The sequence below is a fragment of the Engystomops pustulosus genome, chromosome 9 (assembly GCF_040894005.1).
Source record: "Engystomops pustulosus chromosome 9, aEngPut4.maternal, whole genome shotgun sequence".
Lineage (NCBI taxonomy): Eukaryota > Metazoa > Chordata > Amphibia > Anura > Leptodactylidae > Engystomops > Engystomops pustulosus.
The window spans coordinates 34124306-34148394 of NC_092419.1; the positions used below are offsets into that span (position 1 = coordinate 34124306).

The 24089-nt window shown below is 39.8% G+C and overlaps 2 protein-coding genes and 1 long non-coding RNA gene across 4 annotated transcripts in view; 1 reads left to right on the forward strand and 2 right to left on the reverse strand.

The window, feature by feature from the left end:
* The window catches only part of LOC140077158 (P2R1A-PPP2R2A-interacting phosphatase regulator 1-like), a 981687-nt gene that overhangs the window by 427684 nt on the left and 529914 nt on the right, over positions 1-24089 (reverse strand). The window lies entirely within an intron of this gene.
* GPC3 (glypican 3) overlaps positions 1-24089 on the reverse strand; it is a 296911-nt gene that overhangs the window by 556 nt on the left and 272266 nt on the right. The window lies entirely within an intron of this gene.
* On the forward strand, positions 10911-23319 carry LOC140077116 (uncharacterized). Its single transcript, XR_011849701.1, has 3 exons — positions 10911-10994; positions 19088-19177; positions 23082-23319. It is a non-coding gene; the product is annotated as an uncharacterized lncRNA (long non-coding RNA).

Consider the following 24089-nt stretch of genomic DNA (forward strand, 5'->3'; position numbering starts at 1 on the left):
AAATTATTAATTAGGGTATGAATTGTAACCTATTAACATAAGTATAGATGCTCAATATTGAACCATGATCAAAATAAGACAACCAATTTAAAGGGGTTTTACAGCCCCAACACATTATAAGAGTTGTGCCATCTTGTTTATTTATAAAATATCTACAGGATGTGTCATAATTCAGAAGCTGGCTCAGATGTAGATTCCCTCACACACATTGGGGAGATTTATCCCCAGTGTCTTGAGAGCAGAACTGTTCTAGTTGCCCATTGTAACCAATCAGAGCTTAGCTTTCATTTTCCCACAACTGTTTACAAATTTACACTGAGCTCTGTTTGGCTTCCATGGGCAACTAGAACCGTTTCCTCCGACGCTTCTGATACATCTCCACTATAGATTCCATTTCCCATGTAGAATGGTCAGCTTGGCTTCAGAAATGGGGTTTCTTGAGAAAAAGCATTTCCCAGAGCTCCTGTGGACTTGTCGTAAGTACACATGATGGACTGAAATTGAAAAAATCAAGTTGGTGGAAGTGTGACACAGTGGTGCACATTTACTAAGGGTCCGTGGACCGTAATTCTGTAGGGTTTCCCGAATTTTTCCTTTTTGCCCTGAATTGCCCTGGGTTTTTGGCGCACACGATCGGATTGTGGCGCATTGGTACTGGCTTGCATGCAACACAAATCGGGGGGCGTGGCCGTCGGACAACCTGACTGATTTGGATAGATTCGGATTCGTGTCGCAAGATCAGCACTCAAATGCAATTGGGAAGAAGAAGGTGAACTCCGGCGGACCTCACCGGGGGAAGCGACACATGCAGGAAATTGGACGCACAATCTTAGTGAATCGCGGCAGCTCCAAATCCTCATTGGACAGTGCACAGCGGGGATTGTGACGGGACGGGTAAGTAAATGTGCCCCAGTGACTCCTAAGCTGTGTTTTTCTGCAGGGTCCTCCATGGATGGACCTCAAGTGATCATACATTTGAGACCTATCATGAATATACCAAAAATTTTAAAGGGTCACAGCGAACATCTTTAGTAATGTGTTCCTACAGCATTGATCATGGAGGTAGCTAGATAAGCCCCACCTTTCATCTACAATAAGGGGGCCTCTGACAGTCCCATTTGAACAATACTATATGATTTAATGAGTAAGACTTGTTATTTTTGTCTTCCTAATGCACCATAAAGTGTGTATCTGTGCTGTCACCACACAATACAATCAAATCATATCACTTATCTCGCCAGATGAAGAGCTTGCATGCAAAGTTTAGATAACCATGATAAATGACTCATTTATTGTATAAATAATTGCATTAATTTAATCTCCCCAGGCTGGGGAATGCCAGTTCAGAAGAAACTTTATAAATTCCATTTAGTGACATAAAAGAGACGAGTCTGCAGGATTTATTTTAGACTAGAAACTGCTGTAGGTCAATTAAGTCAGGCTGATCTACTTAGAATGGATACTTCTGAATTCCTAAGATTGTCCTGCGACCCCAAAAGAATCTAGTTCAGACATGTCCAGTTTCACTATTTGTGTGGATCAGACTAACTAAAAGGTCATCTTCTGCATTCCAATAAACAATGAGGGGGCACAGACCAGTCAGGGGTCTGACCCCAGCTTTGCCACTCTTTCATTGTTATCATGGGACTCAAATTTTTGATCATTGAATGGTTATTTCTTATGTACCCTATTTGCTGTAGCATAATGAAATGGACCACTTATAGTGGTTCTGTAGTCTATGGAAAAACGTTACCCTCTGGCTTAAATAGGTGGTATTTCCAATCTCCTTTTAAATCATAAAAAGTTGCCAGAAGTCTATTTAAAACTCTAATCCTCTAATTACAGTCTCTCAAACTGTTTGGGTTAGACCTAGAATATCCACATATTAAGCAGCCCTTTGGTTTAATGGGGCTCTCTTCAATTAACAAATGATCACTTTTTCACAGGATAGGTATTAAGTGCCTGATCATTGGTGGGAGAACAAGTTCCCTCACTGTTCTCAAGAAGTTCCCTATTGTCCTCAAGAAATTCCCCAATTGATCTCAAGAAGTTACCTCACTGATATTGAGATGTCCCCCCTCTGATCTTGAGAAGATTCCTCACCGATCCTGAGAAGTTCCCTCACTGATCTTGACTAATTCCCTTACTGATTTCTCACTGATCTTAGGAAGATCCCCTTCGATCTTGAGTAATTCCCTTACTGATCTCGAGAAGTTCCCCCACCAATCTTGAGTAATTCCCTTACTGATCTCGAGAAGTTCCCCCACCAATCTTGAGTAATTCCCTTACTGATCTCGAGAAGTTCCCCCACCAATCTTGAGTAATTCCCTTACGGATCTCGAGAAATTTCCCCACTGATCTTGAGTAATTCCCTTACTTATCTCAAGAAGCTCTCCAACTGATCTTGAATAATTCCCTTACTGATCTCAAGAAATTTCCCCACTGATCTTGAGTAATTCCCATACTGATCTCGAGAATTTCCCCCACCGATCCCAAGAAGTAACTTTATTTCAGATATTCTCATTACAGTATGTAATCTGTAAATTAATATTGTACTGGGATATATACTGGGAACTGCTAATATACTGTATTTAATATACAGTTTACTCACACATTTTTGGCTGAAAGCAGAGTTTCACGAAGTAGAAAAAGTTACTATGGCATTGGTCCTATGTATAATTTGGTAGAATGAAATGTGTTTATGTAGTCCAGGAGTATGGCTATAGCGGGTATAGAGATGGATCTCTAGGGAAAGCTAATCTATAAATGCCATATGATTGCTGCAGAGGCTCATCTTGTTATGTGATTTATTCCTAAGGCAGCATCCTATGCTAGTCACATCCGCCTGCGTTCAGCTGTGAGCAGTGAGATCACCGTACATTCACATGGGATCATTGTGCTGGAGTCGTTCCTGGAGTCGTGAACATTACACAATTGCATTATTGACTCTCGCTGATAAGATTATTTTCCATGTTATACAGTAACACCTGCTTAAAAAGCATGGAAAACAAAATTATCCTGTGCAAATGTACTTGTGACTTCTCGATTGGGGCTCGAATATTCGGTTGTACACAAAGCCATGGGAACCAAACAGGGTTTATTAACACCCAATTCAGGGCCCTTAATTGTATTGATTACTTCCGTACTCTTTATGCAATTGTGTATTCCAACTACTCAACTTTTTTTTTAGGTCAATGCAATAGATTTTTGGTTTTCCAAGATGCTAATTTATACAACACAAACTACTGGGACTTCCTTATTGATTTGCCAGCATCAATCAACAAAGCGCATTGTGCCCATTGCATATAGGAAAGTAATAGGATTGCTATAAGGGTCCTTAGTTTGAGAAAAATCGTAGGCATTCATAGGTGCAATAGGGACCAATAGAATACTACCTATATTTAAGATTTGGGAGTTATACAGACCCCTAAATAATAGTTTGACTAAGCTTTAAGAAGGAAGAATTAGCTTTTGGGCTCAATATGTGTGATCCACTAGACACTTGTCCAATTATAATATATGTCCAGCTGCATGAAGATGGAAGCTGGATGTGAGACACAATCCTTACATGGAAGAGGCAGATAAAGGGGAAAAGCAAAAATTAAAAAACCCTTAATATTAAAATGAAAATGTGCTCATAGGAACTGTGTTGAGGGTCCCAAAGTTACCTAAACCAATAAAATTAACCCAAATCAATTGATTACACTCTAATGACACAAAAATCTAACTTTTTTTTTACTAAGCAAAAGCATAAATTTGGATGATAAAAATGACAATTCCAATGTACTATAATAGTACTATAATAACCATGTACACAAAATCCATTTTTTTTAAATTAAGAAAAAGCATAAATTTGGATGATAAAAAAATGATAATATCCACGTACTTAACTTTATCTGTCCATTAGGATCATCCATCAGGCGTTACCTTTATTATTTCTGTCCATTATGCTTCCAAAATATCCCCAGCGTAATCTATATGCTAATGAGTTGGTGCACCCAGAACCAGGGACACTATTTTTTCCACTAATAATTATAATTCCCTTATTTATATAATAACAATTCTTTTATATAGTGCACACAGATTACGCAGCGCTGCACAGAGCTTGCCAAATGAGTCCCTGCCCCATAGGCTCACAATCTAATCAACCTACCAGTATGTATTTGGAGTGTGGGAAAAAACCGGAGGACCCGAAGGAAACCCATGCAAATACGGAGAGAACATACAAACTCTTTGCAGATGTTGATCTGGATGGGACTTGAAACCAGGACCCCAGCGCTGCAAGGCTGTAGTGCTAACCTCTGAGCCACTGTGTTGCCACCAAAACGGCTTCCCTCATCTCATCAAATGTCCTGATTATCTAGCAGAGGGGGGATGGTCTAGGCACAGATATCAGTGCTGTGGTTACAACCTAGGCATATGGGTTAAATGTCCAAAGTATTGGACATTATTGGACAGGAATAATAAACATTTTTTTAGAAAACATTATACCTTTCTCTACAACATGCTGCAGTAGACTCCATTTAATAAGAGAAAATATCTTGATCTTGAAAAGTAACCTTCTCGTTTTCCAGCATAGGAGTCAGTGTCTCCCAACGTCAGCAGTATAGAAAGGCTTTGGTAAAATCGCTACGAGTCGACAGATTTGTGTACATGTTCCTTAAATAATCAATGCCAAATGATGAAAATTTGTTCCATTGGTCAAAACAGATTGAGGATTTGCTCTTAATTTTTCTTGGCTCTTACCGATTAAACGCTAATTGTAAAAGTAAAGCCTGCGATGCACAAACAAAACTTCATCAATGGGAATGATTTTCCACATAGTGAATTATTTCCACCATTGCTAAAAAAATTACTGTATGCCTCCTTAAAAGACATTCTGGGTGGAGGAATTTATCAGCTAGGCCCAGGATAGATGACAAATGATATATTGTTGAGGGTTTGAACTTTGGGATAACGATCACCGATTATCCTTACGGTTTCATGGGAAGAACATGGGACTCAAGGCTATGACAAAGAGGACTACCCCAGCATTCTCTTCAAAGACAGGGGCATTGAGGGAAACAACCATAGAATTGTGCAACAGGGCATAGGATTGTCCACCATTCCCTTTAAACTCTACCTACCCACAGCCTAGCAGCTGGGGAAGCCATGATCCCCATTTTGGATATCACTGGTGGGTCCCATCAGTTTGACACTTACCATTGTAATCTAATGTTTCTCACTTACATAGTGGATGGTGATGCTTCATGGAGGAAAAATCTTCTAAAGCTGACCACAAGATATGACATTAAGAATGACCAACAATTGGACATCCAACTTGGTCAATTCAACCACAATAAATCATATAATAAATATCTCAGATTAAGCAATGAGCAACAAAAATAGAACCCAGAAACTCACTGAACAGTTTACGAAATTCTAGGGTTGTCCAGGAATAAGATCTTTTTCCCCCACCAATAAGACCAAATGTCTATAGGCGGATTTCAGGAATTGCAGCTCAGTCCCAGATTGAAGAAAATCTACCATCAAAATCCATCATGGATAAACCAGGGACACTTACTCATAGATCCAGGCACCGTGATTGTGGTAATCTACTTATATTTGTCATCCTTGCCCTCCTTCCTTCTAAAATCAACTTTTATAATTATGCTAATGAGCCTGCATGGCTCCTTGGGGTGTTGTCAGAGCTCCTTTGTGCTTCACAGGCTGTTACACTGTCTCACACTTCCCTCTGCTCCCTCAGCACTTTTCCACACCCTCTGCCTATTGTAATCTCACAGCAGCTTAGGAACTTTAAGCACATTGTGGGAAGAGGAAATGCTCCTTGCACACTGTAACAGTTACAGAACAGAAGGGCTCTAGCATCACCCCTAAAGCCCTTCTGGTTCAATGAAAAAAATTTGTAAAGTTGATTTTAGAAGGAAGGGGGCTATTGATTACAAATATAAAAAAATAACCTCAATCATGGTGCCTGGATCTATGAGTAAGTGTCCCTGGTTTATCATGATGGATTTTGGTGGTAGATTTCCTTTATGCTACAATACTAGACACAGCCTAAGAGGGTATATTTGTTAGAAAATATTATAAATCCTCTCCAAAGGAAAATTCGGCATTTGGTCTTGTTATCTAAGGAGTGATAAGACAGCAGGACCGGGTAAACACATCCCCTGCAGTGCTGTGCACAGTAAGACCTCCCGAGCCCCCTGAGAGATTGCTGGTTTCAGTTTTACTGTACTGTTCCACTCAACACCCTGATGTGTACTCTCTGCCTTATGGCTGTTAAAGACACGTTATCACCTTATCACAAGTTATGCTAATTACTATGGGAATGGTTAGTGTTTCTTCAAAGCCTGGAACTACGCATTTCAACGAGCCATTCACTGGTAAAGACTTTTTCCCCTAATGTAGAAATATCACAAGTAAATACAAGTCTTTGGGTCAATCTCTCTTCTTGTCAAGTTGTTAAAAAGTCTAATCAGTGGTTTCTTAGTTACAATGTTTTTGGAAAAATTGGGTAACAAGAAGTCTGGCTGCCTCTACAGTCAAGTCTCTGTAAGGATAGCTCTTACATCCTAACCCTATGTCCCCATTTAAACATCCAAGGTCGGGTCTAAGGGGCCATATTGGGGGCTGGGTTCCCGGGGATATGAGAAAGGGAGATTTTAGGTCAACTTGCACTATGTCTTGGCCAGGATGTTTAGATGCAAGCCATAAAATGTAGGAAAGCCTAAAAGGACTGTAAAAAATTAAATCACTCTTAAAAACATAGGAATAGATCTTTGAACACATGGTTTTTCCAAAATGTTGACAAAAAATGTTTAAATTTGTCTCTGGTGGGCCCCTTCCAGTTCAGCAACGATGCTACAGCAGTCACAAAATGCTATGTATAGTACATGACTGTAAAAGGCCAGTGATTGGCTGCAGCTGTCACATGAATTATGCACGTGATGTCACCGCTCAAGGACCAGAGGGACCACCACAGTGATGGCCATGCAACCAGCAGGGGATTTAATAGGTGTGTGTAAATGTGATGCTCTATTTTTGTGCCAAATTCTGGTGGTGCTACAATTTGGTAAAGTTTTGCTTTAATTATTTTTAATTAACACATATTTATACATAGTTACACATGGTATATGTACAGAATATGCAAACATAAAAGTATAATTTTACATGGAATAATAAAGCTCTGACACTGGGGTGTGTCCTCACAAACCTTTGGTTATATATACAGTCCAGACCTGGGATATTGCATTTCTCAATCAATGAAATGTGTTGTACAGATGTGATGAGATAATGGAGCCCACGTCATACAGTTACGTGCATTGTATTGTTCATTAAATCGGGATTCGCTGCATTATATTAACCATATATACAGAGGACCAAGGGGCATTTAAGAAAAAATGGTCAGAACTACCCTGTTGTAATATTCTCAATAGTTTCTTTGCCGATCTTCTAAATAATCATTTGAAAAAAAAACGTGATAAAATTTAATAAGATGAATTATAGGAACATTACAAATTTCAGACAAAAGAACAAGCCACAGAAGACAGACGTTAAAATAAACTTAAGAAAAAAAAACTAATAGAGAAAAAAAACTATTGATGAATAACAAATGTGGGAGAGGAATAATAAAAGATTTGGATAATTTAGTTATATAGGTAGTCCCCGGGTTACGTACAAGATAGGGTCCGGAGGTTTGTAATTAAGTTGAATTTGTATGTAAGTCGAAACTGTATATTTTATAATTGTAGATCCAGACAAAATAAATTTTGTCCCAGTGACAATTGGAGTTTAAACATTTTTTGCTGTAACTGGACCAAGGATTATCAATAAAGCTTCATAACAGACACCTTACAGCTGATCATTGCAGTCTGGGACTATAGTAACATCCAGAGAGCTTCACCAGAGGTCATAGGGGTCTGTGTGTAACTATGGGTTGCCTCTAAGTCGGGTGTCCTTAAGTAGGGGATGCCTGTACATCCATTATGAGCTGTTGGCGTCTATATTTTACCTCAAAAAAGCAATTTATCTTTGTGTAATTTATCAATTTCGGCTTTGTGTAATTATAAAGCCAATTGGGCACATTTACTTATCTGATGTATGTGATTGCTGAGCTTGCAACACAAATTGTTAAATTCGGTGGTTTGTCCAAATCAGTCGGGTTGTCTGATGGCCACGCCCCCGATTTGTGTTGCATGAAAGCGGATGCGCCAAAATCCGATCACATGCGGAAATATTTGGGAAACCCGATGGAAATGCGTCCGATGGACCCTTAGTAAGTGTGCCCCAATGACTGCAGCAGTTATTACTGGAGCTGGGAAGAATGGAAAGGTGGTACCAAAGCAAATGAACAAAGTTACCATTTTATAATTGATTTCTACCACATAAGTGTCCACCATGGAAACCTTGGCTAAGATTTAGCAGAAGTATCTGAGAGCAAAAATGTTCTAGTTGCTTATGGCAACCAATCCGACCTCAGCCTTAAATTTATAAGCTTCTGTGGGAAAAATAAAAGCTGTACTTTGATTGGTTGCCATGAGCAACTAGAACAGTTATTCTCCTAAGTGGGTCAAGGACAAATTCATATGACTGCAATGGGGGCCCTGATCTGGCTACATATTTTGCCGCCAGATCAGAGTCCCCATTGAGACCCAGCCATAGACCAAAACCAAGCTAGGTCCCCCATGGCAAAATATAGGTAATTTCCTGAATTCAGGCAGATTTTCAGCAGAGCCGCTCGTCTTTAAGTGGAGATGGGAGGGGTGAGAAGAGCTCACTCCACCTCTCTTTTTCTACTGGTCCAGATCTGGTCCCAGTGAGCAAGCAAGCAATCATACGCTGACATATGATAATGGCCACACCCCGCACCGCCTGTACTTTAAGGACTCATTTCATATATATATTGTGCTGATTCTTGGAATAGCCCTTTAAGTAAAGTCAGATAGAGGTAAAGATATTCCACATAATCCACTAGACAGATGCAATAGGACAATATTGATCCTTAGTTTCGGTAGGTCTTGACTTGTTTGAGGCAGAGACCCCACCTAAAGCTTATGTCTGCAGTTCTCAAGGAAGCGTGGCACCAAAGCAAACATTTCCCATCGTCTTCCTCGGCGTTCTGAGTCACTTTGTGATGGTGAGATATAAACAGATCATTCCTTTGAGCTTGCTCAGACTGGTTTACTAGATGTGTGGGTGATTTATTGAGGAGAAAATGGAAATTATTAATCATATGTTTATCATTAGGTCATCAACACTTACAATTACCCTTTATGTGGCTCTAAATCTTCTTCCCTATAGGCCCCGTATGACTTCTATTTGTTTGGACTTTGTGTCCTGGATGGACGACCCCCTTTAATCTACAGCTTCTGCAAAAGGCTCTTACAACAAAATCTTGCACCCGCTAAATGGCAGCCAAAGTGTTAATTGTTGGTCTGAAAGGAGGAACAAGTCCCCACAAGGCACCAGCACCAGACCCATGTTATAGTCCTATTAGAAGTCCTTCATATTTCTAACAAGCCAATTATAGGGGAAACTGACACAGGATGTTACTGAGTATATAAGCTCCAAGACTGAACAGCCAATGATTGCAAAGGAAACTGATAACACGATGTTTATTAGCCCTGTAGGGTGACATCAGCCTTGTTATTATTTTTTAACTATGACATCACTATGTGTACTTGATCCCTGTACTGTGACATCACTGTGTGTATTATCCTTGTACTGTGACATCACTGTGTGTATTATCCCTGTACTGTGACATCACTGTGTATTATCTCTGTACTGTGACATCACTGTGTGTATTATCCCTGTACTGTGACATCACTGTGTGTGTTACCCATGTACTGTGACATAACTGTGTGTATTATTTCTGTACTGTGATACCACTGTGTGTATTATCTCTGTACTGTGACATCACTCTGTGTATTATCCCTGTACTGTGACATCACTGTGTGTATTATCCTTGTACTGTGACATCACTGTGTGTATTATCCCTGTACTGTGACATCACTGTGCATTATCTCTGTACTGTGACATCACTGTGTGTATTATCCCTGTACTGTGACATCACTGTGTGTGTTACCCTTGTACTGTGACATCACTGTGTGTATTATTTCTGTACTGTGACACCACTGTGTGTATTATCTCTGTACTGTGACATCACTCTGTGTATTATCCCTGTACTGTGACATCACTGTGTGTGTTACCCCTGTACTGTGACATAACTGTGTGTATTCTCCTTGTACTGTGACCTCATTGTGTATATTATCCCTATACTGTGACATCACTGTGTGTATTATCCCTGTACTGTGACATTACTGTGTGTATTCTCCTTGTACTGTGACCTCATTGTGTATATTATCCCTATACTGTGACATCACTGTGTGTATTATCCCTGTACTGTGACATTACTGTGTGTATTCTCCTTGTACTGTGACCTCATTGTGTATATTATCCCTATACTGTGACATCACTGTGTGTATTATCCCTGTACTGTGACATCACTGTGTGTGTTACCCCTGTACTGTGACATCACTGTGTGTATTATCCCTGTACTGTGACATTACTGTGTGTATTCTCCTTGTACTGTGACCTCATTGTGTATATTATCCCTATACTGTGACATCACTGTGTGTATTATCCCTGTACTGTAACATCACTGTGTGTATTATCCCTGTACTGTGACATTACTGTGTGTATTCTCCTTGTACTGTGACCTTATTGTGTATATTATCGCTATACTGTGACATCACTGTGTGTATTATCCCTGTACTGTGACATCACTATGTGTGTTACCCCTGTACTGTGACATCACTGTGTGTATTCTCCTTGTACTGTGACCTCATTGTGTATATTATCCCTATACTGTGACATCATAATGCAGATCACTTTCTAAGCTTGTTGATGAAGTTAGCCGTGGCTGAGTAAGAGTCTATTATGAGTTATGTTATGGAGCTCCACATTCACTTGTTGCTCCCCTGCCACTGAAGGTAATATCTGCCCCACAACTTTTTATTATAATAATAATTCCTTTAGATAGTGCACACAGATAACGCAGCGCTACACAGAGTTTGCCAAATCAGTTCCTGTCCCCATGGGGCTCACAATCAAAACAACCTACCTTTATGTTTTAGAGTGTGGGAGGAAACCAGAGGATGCGGAAGAAACCCACGCAAACACGCAGAAAACATACAAACTCTTTGCAGATGTTGACCCATAACTAGCACCATAATTAGTTAATATTTCGCTCATAACTTTTAAGTATAGCCTGCTTTTTCCCTTTTAACTAGATTATTTTGAGTCAGAAGTCAGACCTTGGGAACAAGTGAAGTATTTCTGTATTTTGATGCTTTTGTTGTTTTCTTCAGGTCACAGTAAATAAAAATCATATGAGTTCCAATGGATTTCCCAATATACTCTAAATGTGTCCTGCTTTCTAAGAAAAAATAAGATCAAAGTGCTGAGTCAAAGGGTTTGCAATGAGGAACTTTTATGACGTGTCAATCAGACATAACATAAAAGTCAGATTAATGGAGGTCTGGCAGCTGGGACACCGGCAATCTGGAGCTCCAGTGGAGAGGTCACTGTGCACCCACCAAAATGAATATCACCAATGGAAACCTTATTCTCCTTGTAACATGTCTATGCTTTACATACCCTTTGTTGTAAAATAATTTTTGTATTAAAAAAGATGATTCTTATCATTAAAGGGGTCGTCCACTTTACGCAACTAATTGATATGGTTTGTGTATAGAAAAGTTATACAATTTACCAATATACTATACATTCTGTATCAATTCCTCATGGTTTTGTAGATCTCTGCTTGCTGTCCTTCGATAGAAAGATTCATTGTTTACTTCTAATGGATAAACATATTTCCATAGTCATGTGATGTCACACAGGTGCACGAGCCGTTGTATCACAGAGGGTAATCAGAGCCGTGATATATAACGAGCCTTGCACCTGTGTGACATCACATGACCAGTTATATATTGAGTTGTGCACCTGTGTGACATCACATGACCAGTTATATATTGAGCCTTGCACCTGTGTGACATCACATACCAGGTATATGTTGAGTTGTGCACCTGTGTGAGATCACATACCAGGTATATGTTGAGTCGTGCACTTGTGTGACATCACATGGCCAGTTATATATTGAGTCGTGCACCTGTGTGACATCACATGACCAGGTGTATATTGAGTTGTGCACCTGTGTGACATCACATGACCAGGTACATATTGAGACGTGCACCTGTGTGACATCACATACCAGGTATATGTTGAGTTGTGCACCTGTGTGACATCACATGACCAGTTATATATTGAGTCGTGCACCTGTGTGAGATCACATACCAGGTATATGTTGAGTCATGCACCTGTGTGACATCACATGACCAGTTATATATTGAGTCGTGCACCTGTGTGACATTACATGACCAGGTGTATATTGAGTTGTGCATCTGTGTGACATCACATGAGCAGGTACATATTGAGACATGCACCTGTGTGACATACGATGATCATAGGCAGATTTCTATCCTCTGGAAGTAAACATAGAAGCTTTCTATAGAAAGACAACAAGAAGAAATCTACCAAACAATGAGGAATTGATACAGAAAGTATATTGGAAAATTGTATAACTTTTCATTACACAAAGAATATAAATTATTTGCTGAAAGTGGACAAACCCTTTAAAAAGACAATAGCTATTTTATGATAATTATATGATTTTTTTTCTAAAAAGATTGCGTTGGCGAAACATGAAATCCCAAGGCTGTGCAGCATTGTTGAAAAAAAAATCTCTTTATTAATAGTTTATATTTTTATTACATTTTTCTAGTTTGGATCAAACATGCCAACTGAGAGTCAAATACTGTGAAAAATATTTATAAATACTATTAAGAATAAAATTCTAGACTAAACAAAACTATTAAACTAGACTAAAGTGGAAACCACGTCAAAACTTTTTTTTTTTTTGTAATGGATCCTTTAAAATGGTAAACTGGTAGAAGTCACAATATTCTCTGTGTGACCCCATCTAATAACTGGCTCAATGATAGTAAGATTCTGCATCATAAAAGGTTAATTGCAATTGCATTTGCAGTTAATTGTCTCAAAGGTTAGATATATATTGATATAAATTTGATACAGACATGTATTCATATATGCAACCTTTGTATTATGCTTAAAGGTCACTTCCTTGGGTAAGTATAAGACCCGGGGTTAGTGTAAATACAAAAGTAAATTAAAAATTAAAAACAGTACATTACTACACTATATATAATAGTGTCACCCACATCATACTGGTAAAGTTTCTGGTTAGTTGCCACAAACTGCAGGTCACATGAACCCCAGGCAACAGGATTCAGGACTTTATGTGATGCCCTGAGGGGGTTATATGCAGGAGAGGACACAAGCCATGTGAGGGGATATATACAGGAGAGGACACAAGCCATGTGAGGGGATATATACAGGAGTGACACAAGCCATGTGAGAGGTTATATACAGGAGGGGATACACGCCATGTGAGGGGGTTATATACAGGAGAGGACACAAGCCATGTGAGAGGTTATATACAGGAGGGGATACACGCCATGTGAGGGGTTTTATACAGGAGAGGATACAAGCCATGTGAGGGGATATATACAGGAGAGGACACAAGCCATGCAAGGGGGTAATATACAGGAGAGGACACAAGCCATGTGATGGGGGTTATATGCAGGAGAGGACACAAGCCATGTGAGGGGGTTATATACAGGAGAGGACACAAGCCATGTGAGGGGGTTATATACAGGAGAGGATACAAGCCATGTGAGGGGGTTATATACAGGAGAGGACACAAGCCATGTGAGAGGTTATATACAGGAGAGGACACAAGCCATGTGAGGGCGTTATATACAGGAAAGGATACAAGCCATGTGAGGGGTTATATACAGGAGAGGATACAAGCCATGTGAGGGGTTATTTACAGGAGAGGACACAAGCCACATGAGGGAGTTATATACAGGAGAGGATACAAGCCATGTGAGGGGTTATATGTAGGAGAGGACACAAGCCATGTGAGGGGATTATATGCAGGAGACGATACAAGCAATGTGAGGGGTTATATACAGGAGAGGATACAAGCCATGTGAGGGGTTATATACAGGAGAGGACACAAGCCACATGAGGGAGTTATATACAGGAGAGGATACAAGCCATGTGAGGGGTTATATGCAGGAGAGGACACAAGCCATGTGAGGGGATTATATGCAGGAGACGATACAAGCAATGTGAGGGGTTATATACAGGAGAGGACACAAGCCATGTGAGGGGTTATATACAGGAGAGGACACAAGCCATGTGAGGGGGTTATATACAGGAGAGGATACAAGCCATGTGAGGGGGTTATATACAGGAGAGGACACAAGCCATGTGAGAGGTTATATACAGGAGAGGACACAAGCCATGTGAGGGCGTTATATACAGGAAAGGATACAAGCCATGTGAGGGGTTATATACAGGACACTACTGTAAATTTTGGATTTGAGGCCGGGTCCTGCATTTTTAGTCACACTCGAGGAAGATGACGACATATGAGGCTGCGGTCATACGTGATGTTATAGGTTAGGGCGGCACGGTGGCTGAGTGAGTAGCACTGCTGTCTTGCAGCGCTGGGGTCCTGGGTTCGAATCCCACCCAGGACCAACGCGATTGTAACATATGCGTTAACATCATAATCACATCTCCGCAGCTGTTGTAATGTGTTTTAAAACTCAACCAAAAAGCCATGTGTGACCTCACCCTTAAAAGTAGCCAATACATTTTTAAAAATGTAAATGCAAAATTTTATGAATTTTTTTTAAATTTTTTTTTAAATATTTAAAGCATGTGAAATAATTCCAATTTACATGTTTAAACAAGGTCCATTAAAAAAAATTCTTCCTTTACACCTACCCTGGACCAGGTGCAGGTTTGCGCCTAAAAATCGCAAAAATAAGCAAAAAAAAGTGATACATAAGTGAAAAGTTGCACAGAACATCTTGAAAATAAAGATACACAAAGCGCAGACCAAGGCGTACTTGAAAAACAACAGCAAAAGTTGCAGTGAAAATTCGCAAAAACGACAAAAGTCATAAAAATGAGACAATTTGACTGGCAGAAATAAAGATACATGTCCCCCATTGTATTTAAGGATGAACCCTCTACCCCAGGACGTATATGACAGATACTTCTTTCGTGTTTACATTTCTTTCTCCATAGCTTTAACTAATGACAGTTTTCCATTCTTTAACTGACACGGCGGCCGGACTCTCCCTCTCTGGAACCTTTTGGCCTTGATAAACAATGTTAATAATTGCTCCAAAAATCTGTTCCTTGTTAAAATAAGCCCGAATCTGGGGGGCATATCAAACAATACACATTCATTATACAGTTCTATTTGTTTTCCTGCCATTTTAATCCTTTGCGTAGCTGATAACAGATTTTACGGATTACATCTGAGTCGGATTTGAGAGTTTTACAGGGGCAATAAGAATGGTAAAAATGCATAGCTAATAAAATGGCTGCTTTGCTGTAACCCACACATGGTTCTGTTCCATACACCATAACAAAAACTGTGGTAACTATTTACATTTTTTAACTATTACAATTTTTTTTAAAATCTACCATCAAAAAGCATCCTTGATAAACCAGGGGCACTTACTCATAGATACAGAAACCGTGACTGCTGTGATCTTCTTATATTATATTTCTTATCCTTCTTTCTCAAATCAGCATTTACAGTTATGCCTATGAGTCAGAAGGGCTCTGGTGGGCGGTGCCAGAGCCCCTCTGTGTTGTAGTTCCATAGACTTTTACACTCTCACCCTCCCCCCTGCTGCCCTGCCACTTCCCTCGTCCTCTATGTGATGAAACTTCTTCTGCAGTAGTGAGACAACCGTTCATATTAAACCATTGACAACCAAAGACAAAAAAAGGGTTATGCAATGTCACATGGTAGCAATAACCCGAAATTAATCGTAAATATATATAATCTGCTGTATGTAGGACAAATATTTAATTAAAATACAAATTTAGTGCAGGATAAAAAAATCTAATCACATTTAAAAACACCTCACAAAACTATGTGCACTGGGCAGGTACATGTAGTGTATTCCAAACCCATCTCCCGATCCTAGAGCCACAAATAATGGACTACTGTGAACCGATGCAAAAAATGGACAAATTATCAATGCATAAGAAAAATAATAACCAATAGTCACCACTACAGACATATAACGATGCATCATAACAATAAAAAGGTAAGATACAGGGAGCAGCTTCCCAATTGCAACCAACTACATGCTTTTACACAGCAGTCAACAGTAGTCTTCTTGATTTTTTTCGGTGTGGCTTTTGGTGCTGAAAATAGGACACATTCCACATGAGAAAATTAGGTTTGCAACAATATTTATGTTGAGGTCAACTTGTAATGTTGTATTTACCACTCCAACCTACACCTGTTAGACATGGGCTTCTGTGCCAATTTACTGTGTATCACAAATTGGACCCTTTCCGGCCTTACGTGACTTCCACACCAAGTGGGTGGAGCCGTCGTGAAGGCGGTCATGCCTGGCAGCGGAGTGGGATGGTATATGGCTTACTTCTCCACACCTGTGCACTACCTATAGTTTGCACCAGGAAATGGTGTAGAATTGCCCTGCTGAGCCTCCTGATAGTCCGACATGTGCAGGAAGGGTTGGTGGTAACATCATACGCTGGTGCACCATGCACCAGCGTATGATACATCCACTCCACAGTTCCTGTGCTGCAGACAGTTAGCTAAAATTACCAAACCCTATAAGAGGGGGTATCTTCATTTTTTTAGCCAAGTAATGTCACCTCACTGTCTTACGTTGGGTCAGGCACTTGCCTGTTCTTGAACTTTTGGAAAAAATTTGATATAATATAACAAAAAAACTTTGGTATATCAGAACCAATCATCAAACCACCAGATGGTCAGATTCTGTACAGTTCATAAGTTTTTTATATGGCAGCACAGAGTGATAGGTGCTAAGCCCACACACGTTGATAGCTCCATGATCACCTCATATTTCCAACTTATCGCAATGTGTTACTTACTGAGCACATTAATATGTCCCGTCTAGTCCAAGCACCTGTTCTCAACAAATGGATGCAGTGCCCTTGGCTCAAGATGTAAGGGTCAGGATACATCAAGCTGTGGTTGTGGTGGACATGATCCAGTTAGTCAGGATGCAGGTTGGATCTTTTAGAAAAAAACATATGAATTTATAGAACTTAAATATTGGCAAAGCTTTTATTTTATAGTCTTGTTCTCGCCTCGTTATGTGGGGAATGTGGCTCCTTGTTGAGTATAAAATGCATTTCTAACCTCAAGAAATCACCAAGTTTTGTGGCATGCTGCATTTTTCCTATACATAAAAGGGACCTTAAAGGGTCTGTTGAGTTGTAATTCTAGTATTTAACCTGCTAAGAGACTGGAGCACATAATAAAATATACAAATCCTTTACAAAAACAGAGGCACTTTATTTATTTTTTTTTGTCCAAAAAGATTTGGCAACATTCTACAACAATGACATGTTATAGAGCAGGAGGATCTACGCAGATTGTTATAAATTTTGCCTTCGAAGTCCAGTCGGTAGGTCAAATTGGTAGCCATCCACAGGTAGTCATCCTTGTATGACTCTGTACACAAAGATAGCTCTCAATTACTAAGTTGGATCATCCACAGAATACCTCTGCCCAAACTTTAAAGGACATCTACCACCAGGATGAAGGATTGTCAATCAAGTGCACTGACATACTGGTGTGTGCTCCCTCTGCTCTTCTTCCAGCTTCTCATGCCCTGGTGTTTAAGAAAAAAAGGCTTTAAAAATGATACAAATGTACCTAAGGGGCTCCAGGATCCATCAATACTTATGAGGCCTCTCAGGCTAATTTGCATCATTTTATAAGCCTTTTTGTAAAAACCAGAGCATAAAAAGTTGAAAGAAGAGCAGATTCTGGGGCCGGGGGATGGGGAGAGTGCCCCCCCCCATCCCTTCCCTATGTCTAACAATACCTTCAAATGATAACCCCTCCCTTTACCCCCTTCTTTTTTTCTCTTTCTACAGCTCTACAGTAATCAAGTAAACTCCTCCCGACTGGTAGGAATAATCCCCCATATTGATTACGGTTATTTGGTAGTAATCTATGGGGTTGCCAAATTGAAATGGCACCCGCTTTTTGGTTCTAGAACTCTAGAGTTTGTATTTGTATTCATACCTTTTTTTTATTAATATTGTAAGATTTTTATTATCCTAAATAAAAATGTAACTCAATAAATCTATAATATGAAAAAAAATAGAATAGCAGATCTTGCCAGAGGGGGCACGCACCAGTATGCCAGTGTGCTTGCTTTACAATCCTTCATCCTGGTGGTAGATGTCCTTTTAAGAATAAATAACTAGTTCTACTAAAGCTTTTTGCACAAAAAGTTACCGTATATACTCTAGTATAAGCCGACCCAAGTATAAGCCGAGGCCCCTAATTTTACCACAAAAGCTGGGAAAACCTATTGACTCAAGTATAAGCCAAGGGTGGGAAATGCATTGGTCACAGCCTCCCCAGTATATAGCTTGCCGGACCCTGCCCCATAGTATATAGCCAGCACCTGCCCCCCAGTATATAGCCAACCCCCTGCCCCGGTATATAGCCAGCAGTGGGGGAAGCCGGAAAGGGGAGTTTTGATATGTATAAGCCGAGTTTGGGTTTTCAGCACATTTTTTGTGCTGAAAAACTAGGCTTATACTTGAGTATATATGGTACTTCTCTTGCTGTCACCTGTTCCTTTCAGATTGTATTTCCTATGCCGTGGGTTCTTATTAACATTCAGTTTTTTAGCGAAAATATAATATTTATACTCAGGAAGAGGCAGGACTTACACAACGTATGTAGGATCCTGAAGAGTCCTGTACCAAAGGACAAAAAGTTTGCTAGATAAACAATGGTCCATAAAATTATTACAAAATAAATACTTCAATGACGTAAATTTTAAAATGTTTTAATCATTGTGTAGTTTTCTTACTGCTCTTTTAGACGCTTATGAAACATTGGTATCATCTCTATCCGCCCAGAACAACAACGGCCGCAGAAGACCACATAGTAAGATTTTCCTTTTAGGAAAAGGTATGTAGGTTTGAATTACATGCAGCTGAGAAAGCTTAAATCCAGCTTTTTTAGCATTGATTTATTTTGGAGATACACTGACTTTGCATGCGTGTGATATTTTTTTGCCACCCATGTGCAAGCTGCCCACCAGTGTGCCAAGAATAGCCTACAAGAGTAGTCAGCTCAGTAGCAGTAATTTGTAGGCTGGTACAAAGGGGCAAGAAAGGTCAACAGCTGTAGTCGCTGTAGGGCATTTCTTCCTCTGTCTTCAGTCTGCTATCTATTTTAAGACAACTCCTCTATGACCATTGGGGCCAAGAGACAAAATAAAAAAGGGTTTTGCTAACTGGTAACCTAAAGCAAAATATAAAAGGTCTCGAGCTGAAAATATCTCCTTCACCTCAATCTTGGCATAGTTGACCACTGACCAGCTGAGTTCCAGACTGCCCTACAGCGTGCTCATCTCTGTGAGGGTCCCTCAAGTGAGAGTGTGGTCTTTGTATTTAAGGAAAGAGTATTGATCGAACCTGTCATCCCCTGTCCTCTTGGTAATGTTGATGAATGACTTATTGCTCGACATTGATTCTCAGCTCATTACAATGCGGAGACTCCATGCTGAATTTCCCAATTCTGATACCAGCTGGAAACATTAACATCAGATGGTGCAGACATTTCCTAATCCCTTCATTTGCAATAATTTTATGAAATTCAACTTTTCACACAAAGGGATGATGTCATCACAAAGTCATTTTAGCCAGAGGTGAATTTTTCCATGGTTGGCACCCGACCTTCAGTTGGCATGGGGCAAACAAGGCGTTTGCAGGATGTATTAAAGCTGGCATGTACATTCCAGAAGAAAACATATTCATCCTGTTGTGCCATGAAAGCACAACGTAACCCTGGGAATGTGAGAAGCAGCGATTCAACACCATCTAAAGGGGTGAAAAAAGAACATCAAAGACTTCTCTGTGTTGCTACAGTAGACTCATCATAGACTGGACTACCCAGAATACAAGGAAAGAGGCCAAAAAGATCAGTCTGCTAATGCTTGGGGAATGTCATTCCCTGGCCAGGCATTTGGGCTTTCTGGATGCCAGGCTTGTACCACCAGATGGTCCAACACTCACCCAAATATAGTAACAGAAAAAGTGCAGCTAACCCTATCAGCTCTGGACCTTGATATTCCACTTATAGGGTCTGATATGAACCTAAACTTGCTACAACAATTTTTTTAACCTTCACTGAATATTTATTCATTGCTATTTTTTGTGCGAAAGTTAAAAAAAAAATACGAAAATAGAAATGTTAAGCAGTGCACATAATGTAGTCCATTATAGCATCACAGAAGTTAATAAAGAGCCTAATTTAGAAACGGAAGATGGGGATATTAAGAGCAATTGAAACTGTCAAGGAAGAGGAGGATGCATCAGGAATGTAAATTTACATGTCACTATCTGTGAGCAAGACCCCCAAAACCATCAACAGAAATTGAATCCCGAGCAGGAGGTTTCATTCCATTTAGCGCCCCCCCCCTTCATCATGGAAGAGTATTACCGGTATGTATTCACACAATTTACAGTTATTTTCGGTGTAGCTCCGCATCGCTAGGATGTCACTTCAGTTACTATTGTAGTCTGCGTTCCCTGGAGATATTTAAGTAGCATCTTTATTTCAAGTAAAAAAAAATAATTTTCATATAAAACATCACTTTGAAAATATTAAAAGGGAAAAAGATTTACAAAGTGTTTTAGGCAACAATAAAAACGTTGATTTTATTGGTAAGTTAATTGTGTATGAAAAGTGTGCATATATAATCCTGCCTGAGTGTTATGCAGGAGGAGAACATAAAGGATCCTTCGAAATTTTAGAAAAATCTTTGTGTGTTCGGCTTTCTAGGTATTCTGTCTATTTAATGAACTACAATTCCAAGCTAGGTGTTGTCTATCGTACTACGTCTACTGTATTTTTCAGACTATAAGGCGCACCATATTATAAGGCGCACCATCAATAAATGCCTGCTAAAACGTCTAGGTTCATATATCAGGCGCACCGGATTATAAGGTGCACCTGATTATAAGGATGAGTGACCAGCAGGTGGCAGACCTGTGGCAGCTGTTATCTGTCAGTACGGTTCATATATAAGGCGCACTGGACTATAAGGCGCACCTTTGATTTCTGAGAGTGTCAAAGGATTTTTTGTGTGCCTTATAGTTCAAAAAATATGGTAAATAAAAATTTTGTCTGTCCTAGTAGTAAACACTGAATTAATAAATTATTACTATCATTGTCATTTTACAACCATCTGTAGAAAAATTAGTCCCAATTAGGATCAATGGTTATCACAGTGGATTGCAGCCACAGGGTTCTAGACTTGCATCTGCACAAAGACAACATCTGTATATAGTATTTTCAGAGTTCCCTTCTGACTTCAGTCCATAAAAATTTTCCAGTGTCCATGAAAAATATGAACGTGCCCGTGTCTTCTTTGAAGCTGGCAGCACTTGAGGAGGTTACTACGATTATAATTACCATTTTACAGTTCACAGTAAGCGTTCTTAATGTGTTTCTGGTAGTACCCTGGGCCATAGACATATATTACATATGATGTATGGGATTTAGAATGGCTTGACATTATACCTTCATAAAAATAAGCTTTTAACATCTGACTGTGCCATCCTCTGCCCATAAAGTATGCCAGAAGATGCGCTGCAGACTGCATTTTGAACTTAGTTAGCATTTTGTCATGCAATAGTCTGAACTCTACCTTATTCCACTCCTGGGTCCATAAATGGTAGAAAGCTCACCATCCCAGGAGTTGAGTTGAATGGTGCCCGGAATCCAAAGAAAGGCCATGCCGACCCAGAAAGAAGCTGAACAAAAAAAAACGTCTTTTCCAGCATTGGTTAGCCGCTGTATGCTTGCAAACTAGACCATGACTAAGGACTGAGATGTATTTATTTTGTCCGAAACGTGTAGGTCCAAGACTAAGAAAGTTTTTCCAAACCTGAGGATTGTACACTGTTTTTAAGTGGTGATAATAGAGAGATGGATTTTTAAATTTAAAATTACAACTGGAAAATACATTTTCTTTTGTTCTTATTCCACTCCAAGCTGTGTTAATTAGTTTCTCCCACACCGTCTGTCTCCTGTTGACTTTGGCCACTCCCTAGTGCTTTCTGTAAGCCGCCTTCTTTCTGGACTTCTGTATTTTTTTACCTATTTCCTGTCTTCTGACTAACTGTTTGGCTCTAGATTCTGTACTGCATTGTCTTCTTGGTTTTGATCCATATCTATACAACTATTCTTCTGTTTTTGCTTTGGAAAGGAATGACAACAAATTGTCAACTACTGTCTAGGATAGAATAAGCAATTAGGCAGGGAAAGCTGGAGGGATGGTCTAGCTTTAGAGCTCACTGTCAGTGTCTGTTCTATCTTTCAATCTTTGTCTATTCCCTTACAGCAGCAGTACATTGTCCAAAATTTCTGTTAAGTTATCCCAAAAAAAGGAAATACCTCACCAAAATATGGTAGGTCCTAATAGACCTGGTGGTTAAGGCTTAGATAAGTGCATGAGGTTGTCATTTTACCAAAATATCATAGCAATTTTACTCATACAAACCGGAGCAGAAAGATAAGCAGGCTGCGAACAGTGGGTGTTTGTTTCTTCCTTGAGTTGACTGATCATATGCATCTGAAATATGATCTTCTTGGACCAAGATCAATATTTAAAATGAGCAGAACATTCCATATACATATATTTATAGAAATGTGAACATCCAGCAACAAAGACGTTATTCTTAACATGAGACATGCTAATGATATGTAATGAGGTTGACAGAACACGTTGTTGGGTGCATGCTGACACATCTGATGGATGGACGTCTCCGTTTCTCCTGTCTGCTTCACATTTTTCTTCCCTTAGACAACCCTTCTTGGATACTGTAAAATTCCCTGGGAAGGATGTTGGAGTCACAAGAAATGGAAAAGAATTTTGAGCCGACACATGAGCTGCTCTCTGGACAGACTCGAGAAACCTACAGTTTGGAGCCGTAGAAAACAACTTCAGCTGTATGATAAAGCTCTGTTTTTGTACACACAGGACATGTCACATGACAGCAATGATGTATGTATTATCAGAGGAGTATGCTTCCTGGCCACAACACAGGTATTTAAGTTTTAAGGTCTACAATATCCAAGAGAAACAAAGAAACATTGGCTCAGTTTGTCAAACGTTCTTCCTGAGGTTTGGTTACAGCAGATGATTTTATTTATATTTGTGGTTTTTAATAAACTACTTATACTCTTATTATGTATAATGTAGCTTTTGGTTTATAGAGATATAGATGGGATCAGCGGTTTATGCCAAAACGTTATCTGTGATCCCCTAGGAGGAAAGAACAAATTAGGCACCCATATTCTTTACATCAGGGATGTCCCAGGAATCCCACAAAACCCCACAGGGTTGGAGCAGGGGTAGAAAGCAAAAAGTGTATCTACACTGTTCCAGAGTTTTCTCAATTTATAGTTCTGGCTGTGCCAGAAGTTTGGGCGGTCATGGAATTGCTTCGGCCTATCATTTGCCTCAGCAGACATCCCTGTTATAAAACAAGTGATATCACTGGCATGGCAAATGCTGATGATGGAGGTTCTACCATCACCATAGAAAGGGGCATCCTCTATGCCCAGAGGAGAGGTGGTTCTACCATCACCATAGACAGGGGGCATCCTCTACACCTAGAGGAGAGTAGGTTCTACCATCATCATAGACAGGGGGCATCCTATACACCTGGAGGAGAGGCGAATCTACCATCCCCAAAGACAGGAGGCATCTTCTACACCTAGAGGAGAGGTGGTTCTACCATCACCATAGACAAGGGGCATCCTCCACACCTGGAGGAGAGGCGGTTCTACCATCACCATAGACAGGGGC